The 8201-nt window shown below is 32.9% G+C and overlaps 1 non-coding gene across 1 annotated transcript; it reads left to right on the top strand.

Annotated features, from left to right (window-relative positions):
• The first annotated feature begins 8097 nt into the window (after positions 1-8097).
• LOC143192122 (U6 spliceosomal RNA) lies at positions 8098-8201 on the top strand. Its single transcript, XR_013004743.1, has one exon. It is a non-coding gene; the product is annotated as a U6 spliceosomal RNA (small nuclear RNA).

Here is an 8201-nt window from a genome sequence, read left to right as displayed (position 1 = left end):
CAATACTTTTCAATACTTTCAATTCTGGCAAGCTTGTATAGTATTTATAGCAGTTTTTGGCGAATATCGCCGTAACTGAATTCTATATGTCCATATAGACTTTAATATTTGCTTCTATAATACCAATTTAATTATATACTAATATCTGTGTTTTTTCTAATTAACGAATATATTTTCCTATATTTTAAGTCCAATTCATTCTTTTTCTTTTTTTGCATTTTCCTTCCTAATGAGTTCTGCATCAACATTCAATCCGAGATACTTAGCGTTGTTGCTATATGAAATGATATTATTATTTATTGTTATTAGTGCTTGTGCTTTCTGATGACACCTGAACTTTACATACATAGATTTACTTTCGTTAATATTTATTTTCCACGTTTGGGTCCAATTATTTATATTTCCACGTATCGGTTGTAATTTTCGTGTGGCTTCTCCGCTATTGTCTGCGACAGCAAAAATTGCAGTGTTATCAGCAAATGTAGGAAGTGCAGAATAAGTAAAAGCGTACATAATGATCTGAAAAATAGAGGACTAACAATATCCGAGTCCAGAATCAATTGTTAATAGTGGCAAAAATCAAACCTGGGTTATTAACAGTAGCGTATTTCATGATATAATCTTAAAGCACAGGTTCTCGTTTCTTGATGCTGATGCGTGGTATGATAAGTTGTATTAGTAAAAAATTAAATAAATGTTTCTCGTTGGAAGTTGAACTTAAAACTTTCTGAGAGTTTAGGGATAATGTACTAACCAGACAATAGACTGAACATAAAATAATATAAAGGAATTGAACTAATTTGTATAATAACTGTTAATCAATTAAAGAGTTTTTATTTATTTTATAAACATTTGTTCATCATGTTTTATATTAAAGCAAATATCTACGTAAAACTTTTTAATGTATTTAGAGTCATTTTCGAGTAGAATAAAGTCGAAGGAAACTAAGTACGAAACATACCCGCTCTGGTGGCGGTAATTTAAATGCGACCGTGCCGACCAACTCTTTACCAACGAGACTGACGGACGAGGCAGCCATCGAAACAATTTGTACCTTGTAGTCGGCATGTCATTAGGTCATCATCGGAGCAGGAACGACCGCCTTGTAGCCACATTCCATTACCGCGAACGCCCGTCTAGAATATTGATGTATCCGTCCTTTCACCGGCCGAATACAAATAAGGAGCAGGACTTTATTTTATTTATGCTTGGCTGGCTTTTCTTTAAACTGTACCAATTAAATTATCCTCCTGCGTTTGTTCGGTTCGGGCACCTTGACGAAGACGTGCCTTCGTTTCCAAAAGGATGACGTCGTTTGCTGACCCGACTCCCCACCAACCGCCACCCCTCGCTCCGGGCCCCTTAGGTGTCGCTAAGAAAATACCGGTCGTTGTAAAATCATTTGTCTCTTTATATTACTCTCTATTATTTCACAGAAGCAACAGAAATCTCTTATATTTTTCATTGTTACAGTATATTCGCAGAAATCGACTGTACAAATCAGCTATAAAATATTTTTAACAAAAAATCAAAACGACTTCAAAAAATAAATAAGACCACTTAACCCACTTAGAGGTAAAAAAGAATCAAAATTAGATTTTTAACACCCAAAAAACGTCTTAAAATTAAATAGGTACATAATAATCGTTTTAGAAACTAAATAGAAATAAACAAGGACCTTATTTAAACTATTTACTTTTACACTTTTATATTCTTTTATAATTAACTTAATATCTACCTAAAGCTATTTATCCATTTACAATTTTATTTTAAGTACTACCAACTTTGTATTCGGCACGAGCAACAAATTAGATTTGTTTTTGGTTGTAATTTAAATTTGTGTATATATCAAAAACCTTTATTATTATTATTGTATTGTGGGATCATTTTCTTTGTTAACAATATTTTATTTTTCTCCTTTTAATGTTAGATATCTCCTCGATAAATTAGGCAGTTATTTTATTAAGTATTGCAATGGGTAGGCCAAGTAAAGGTGCAACCTTGTATGATTAACAATAGGAACAAAAAACAATAATTGAAAATAAAGAAGAACGCTTCAGATATTTGAGAAATGTTCCCAACAATGTAGAATAACAAGAAAAAAAAATTGTCAGCCTCTTGGAAGAAAAAACTGGATGGGGTAGCAGCTCGAACCCCAATTAGTACATATGTACGTGTGTGTGTGTTTCTTTTCAAGATAGTCGACATGAATGACATTGCATGTTTCCCAAGAAATTGTTGCTTACGGAGAGGCACAATTTGGCATGTTTTGATGCACTTTCACCCGGAGAAACCACACTTTTCTAAGAGCTCCTCGGTATGTGGTGTTTTGTGATGTATCTCGGTTTCGAAACGATACAAATACTTGTTCGAATTGTGAATATCACCAAGCATTTCTGTGAAGAGGTTGCGCTTATTGTGGATTGTGAACAATCACTGCAGCCAACATGGGGATAGCTTTTTCATATCCAAATATGATTATAGGGAGAAAAAACCTAATACAATCACACCAGTTTGGGTTTATTAAGAAGCATTCAACAATTGACCAGGTCCACAGAATAACATATGTTATTGGAATTGGATACGAAAGTAAAAAAGTATCTCAGCAATTTTCTTATATGTAGCACAAGTCTTCGATAAGGTTTAGCATGAAGGCCTTGTTCATAAACTACAGAAAATGCCACTAAAACAACACACCGAACTATTAAAATCATACACTATATACATAATGTTTAGAGTCAAGCAAGAAGCTTACTCTACAATAAAAGAAGCCAAAGCAGGTGTAGCACAAGGAAGTGTACTGGGACCAATACTTTATTTACTATACATATCTCATATAGCACAAATGGAGAATATTACGATGGCTGCATCTGCTGATGATACAGCGATTATAGCTGTCCGAGAAAATAGTGAAGAAGCCTCATGAAAATTACAACAGGCAAGTGATAATATAAATAATTAGACACAAGCTTGGAAAATAAGAATTAATGAGAGTAAATCTGTACGTGGCAGTTCACATATAAACAGACCGTACAAGCACCAATAACATTAAATAATACTATCAGTCCATAAAGCAACAACGCTATATATCTCGGAATGAATCTTGATGCAAAACATCGCCGGAAGGAACATATAAAGAAGAAAAGAAAAGAACTGGAATTGAAATATAGAAAAATATACTGGCTAATTGGAAGAAAATCACAATTATGAGTACATAATAAAATGCTATTGTATAAGCAAATACTGAACCCTATATAAACATACATGGACATACGGAGTTCAATTATGGGGATGTTCTGCAAAGATTAATATCAATAAGATATAAAATTTGCAAAACAGAGTTCTGAGAGGTATTGTCGGCACACTGAAATACTATAGGAATGATTACTTATATTAGGACCTTCAGATATCCACATTCAGTCAAGAATCAAGAGTCAAGGGGGCATGAGGAAAGTCTCTATTCTCATGAGAATATTGAAGTATTGCAGCTTTTGGATACCACAAGAACAGAACACAGACTCAAAAGAATCAAACCATCCGATCTTGTGTAGTGTTGTGTAGTGAGGTGAATATAATAAAAATACAGCAGTGAAATGTATAAACATTATTTCACCAGAAACTGAGATAGGGTCGACGGGTCCTCCTAGTTATATATCTAGATTTAAGTTATCATAAAGACAATTTGTAGGTTAGACGGAAACGAGTTGTGACAATGTAATAATTAAATAATTTAAAAAATATCCAAACATTTTTGTAAAATATGATATATCTACTCATCTGAGATCTACAGTCTACAGTCTACAGCCTCAACCCCCTCGTGTACTTTTATTCTCCGATTGTTCAATATCATTCCATGAATTTTGTCGTTATTTCTGGTGTGCTCTTTTGGATGATCTGAACGTTCAGCATTTTATGTGCTGGTATTACCACAACTGGAACTCAGTAAACCATTTCCTAACCATCATGCTCATTATCAAGCCTTTCCTCATTTTCTCGTATTTCACGATAAGCATAAATCAAACTTTATCAGTATTCTGCAGATGAGACAAAAACGTGATGATAAATAATCGGATTATCGTTTAAAATTATATATGGATATAGCTTAAAAAATGAGCATAGAAATAAACTGAATTAATAGGTAAGGAGGATATTAGAAGAACCGTCTATTTCATTTATAATAAATTATTTATAGAAGATTTTCTAAAATAAGGATAACTTGGTCAAAAAGTAATTATAATTCAAAGTTCGCTAAACAGTACAGCATTTATCGTTTGGTTAATACCTGAAATATTAAGTATGAATATTGATGTTTAAAATCATTCTCGATTTTGATCTGAATTGGTTTGAGGTTCTAAAATCTGATAGAGAATAACTATCGTAGTCATACTAGTAACTGGGCGTAGTAACGTCGTCTATTTTTACCATTTTTCTGCAAAAATGGTAAAATAAGACTTAATAGTAATAAAAACTGCCAGGCCATGATATTTACAGAAATATTGACAATATTGTTCGTAACCAGACAATTTTATCAATTTAACGCGATTATATTTATTTACAACGACAATGTTTACAATATTGATTCTTACATTTATAGTATGATTGTTTAGTTGTAGAGAATGCTTAGTCTTATTGTATGCTTCATAAGCCTAAAAATCTAAAATGTATCTACTATCGGTTAATTCAAAGTAAAGGCAGCTGATTAAATATATTTTCTTTGCTATAACAAGTACCAATAATATTGTAAGTGACCAAACCATTACGAGAAACCTGTAATTGTGAACTGAACAAATACATAAAACAATATACAATACAAGGAGCAAAGTTGAAGTATTAAAAAACGAAAGGAGATATCTTAAATAAGGAGAAATATTTTGACAAGTATTTATAACGCATACAACGTTCTAAAATAATATATATTTTTAGATTACTAAAGCTCGTGGTATACATCTCTTCAATTAACCTAACAAAGAAGTTTACAAATTATATCTCATCATTTTTTTTGAAGAGAAAAGGAAATTCTGTAAATCATTTAAAAATAATTTAGGGAGTTTTTCATTTTCATTCACTAAACGATGTTTTTTTTTACGCTAAGTATTGGGAAAGTAATTGTCAAAAGATAGTAATATGTAAAAACTGTGGTGTTTATTATAGTTTCCGAGCATGACAATATTAAATATGATTTATACATAGTTTGTGTGAAGCGGTTTATTTTAAGAGACCGGTTTTATAACCACGCGGTTGGCGAATCGTTAATTTTTTAACCTCCATCGGATTTCTACCTATTCTCTAAATTACTGAATGCAACAAATATATATATATATATATATATATATATATATATATATATATATATATATATATAGCATAGTCAGATGAAATTGATACTAAACCAAATTAACAGAAAAAATTGTAAAAATAATCACACGAGTGTAAAATATAATGAGCATCCAAATAAAAATAAAGCAATTGAATTTCGTCTTCACATTCAAGTAACTGTACAAGTCAATTTGCGCTTTCAAGTTAACAATTAAGACCCAACTTATCGGTAACGACAAACCTGCTGAAAGCTTCCCCCGCCCACCGTCGTCGAGCCTCCGCGCAGCTTTTTTCTGACTTAGTTAAAATTCATCCAGAAAATAAATACATTCCGAAAAGAAAGATGAGGACGCGGAAGTGTTAACTGAAAACTAATTAAGAGAAGCATTCGGATAATTGCCTTTTCTCGACTGTAATACCTCCAGTTGGAGGAGTTCTCTCCCGCCTAGCGCGTTAAATTAATGAGCGGAGAGTTTTAGGAATTTTCAACTTTTTAACGTTTCTCTTTCTGGGAATATTATTGCCAGACAATGTCTCGGAGTATCGATGGCTGTTCGCCAGCCTGAAGAAGAAATATTGTTTATTCCTGATTGAAGTTAATTAAAGACGTAGCCATCCTAATTATATAATTTTTTGTGCTCGTTATTAAGTAGACACTTATAATTTACCTTAAAATTATTTTATTTTAATTTTAAAAAGTGAAAATGTGTTGGAATTTCCTTGTTATAGAATCCTATATTGTAACGAAATCCTTTATTCTAAATACTCCACCCGTCGCTTTTCATTTATAATTGGACACATTTTTTTTTCATCCGGGCCATATCAGTCACCCTATACAGCCTTTCTGAAAACAAAAATACTACAGGGAAGGTAAAAACAAATATTTCGATATCTACATCAAGTTGAGTTTATTATTTGCTAATTCTATGGTTATGCATTTATGAACTTATCAATATCATAGGGTTTCTAGGTTATTAAAAATATGAAATATGAACATTACATGTTTGGAATATGCACTACAGTATAACAGGGCAATTGAAAATTCCCCGGGCCTGACACATAAATGGCGCTACTAGAATTAAATTCATATATTTTTTAGTTAGCTCTAACCCTCAAAAGTTGTGTGTATGAATTTGATAGCTGTCGGGTTATTAGTTTGTGAACTATAGCATTTTTTGTGGAAATAAATAGGAATTTGATGGTGGTATAAATTAATTTCGCGCCTCGAAAAAATATTGCTTTTTGAAGGAAAAAATACAGTTGAAGCAAAAACTTGGCTTGATGCCGAGTTTTCGGATACTGCCCCAGGAGAATCAACCATCAAGGATTGGTATGCTAAGTTTAGACGTGGTGAAATGAGCACCGAAGACGGTGAAGGCAGTAGACGCCCAAAAGAGTTTGCTATCAACGAAAACATTTAAAAAATCCACAAAATGACATAAATTGAAACTGAATGAAATAGCAGATACTCTAAAGATATCAACTGAACGTGTACATCACATCATTCACTTTTGACCAAAAACAACGACGAGTTGATAATTCGGAGTAGTGTTTGAAGATGATCTAGCTTAATAAACCCGAGTTTTTGCGTTGATATGTGACAATGGATGAAACATAACTCTATCATTTCACTCCGAGCCAATCCGAGAGTCATTCGAGTGGAGTGTACAGGATGAACCCGCTCCAAAGCGTGGGAAAATGCAACAGTCGGCTGATAAGTTTACGGCGTCTGTATCTTGCGATGCGCATGGAACAATTTTCATTGACTACCTTGAAAAAGGAAGGATCATCAACAGAGACTATTAGGTAGTCATTGAAAACGATAGCAAAGATCCATGAATTGGGCTTAAAATTGCTTCCTCATCCACCGTTTTCTCCTGATCTGGTGCCCAACACTACTTTCTGTTCTCAGATCTCAAAAGAATGATCGCTAGGAAGACATTTTCGTCGAATGAAAAGGTGATTGCCGAAATTGAGGCCTATTTTGAAGTAAAGGACAAATCATATTACAAAAATGGTATCGAAAAGTCGGTGGATCGCTATAATCAGTGTATCAGCCTTGAAAGGAATTTTGTTTAATAAAAAAAATTGAAAAATGTGTTTTAATATGGTAGGCCGGGTAATGTTCAATTGACCTATTACCTGTCGAATAATTAAATAATATATTGTTGTTGTTATTTCGATACTAAAATATAGCATAATTGGCATAATGTTTATTTTGTTTCTTTCGTTTTCATTATCTCAGTTAAGAGCTTTTGCTAATATAATTTTAGTTATTTAATGAATAAAAAATATATATTAATAAATTTCGACATCATAACGCTTCGTCGGACAGCCACTGAATCATTTAAAGAACGCTTGATACCCAAGATCAACGTCAAATTTTTGTTTCCGTTACTGGCACCCCACACGTGCTTAACATCTAGAAAAAGTTTGATTTTGGTGGCCATACACTGAACAGCAGTGATATTTTTGGTGTCAGGAATCCATGGACTTTTCAAAACATATATGTTGTCTAATTGCAATACTTTAGGGATAGAAAGCTTTGATCAATTCGCGTTTGGTGATCTTAATAGCTTGAACTGCAATAATATGTCAAAGAATGCTCAAATAACTGCGGAACAATTGGCAATTTAAATCAACCTGTTTTCTTTTCTTGATAAGTAACATAAGTAAAGTTGAGTAATTTAAATGAGGGAATGGACCTAGAGATTTTCTTTAAAATTATTTTATTCCGATCGACAAGTTGTTGGAACAACAGTACGCACGATACTGTCGGCAGTCGCCTCGGCGGCACATACACTAAAATTGGAACCATAACGAGAAAAATGGCGTGGCCTCTGCGCAAAGATGATACGCAAAATCATGAAGCGTTCCATATTTTT

Source organism: Rhynchophorus ferrugineus, unplaced genomic scaffold (assembly GCF_030347505.1).
Source record: "Rhynchophorus ferrugineus isolate W39M unplaced genomic scaffold, kcgeb_rfMv2 rfM2, whole genome shotgun sequence".
NCBI classification, from domain to species: Eukaryota; Metazoa; Arthropoda; class Insecta; order Coleoptera; family Curculionidae; genus Rhynchophorus; species Rhynchophorus ferrugineus.
This window is presented reverse-complemented; position numbering and strand designations above follow the sequence as displayed.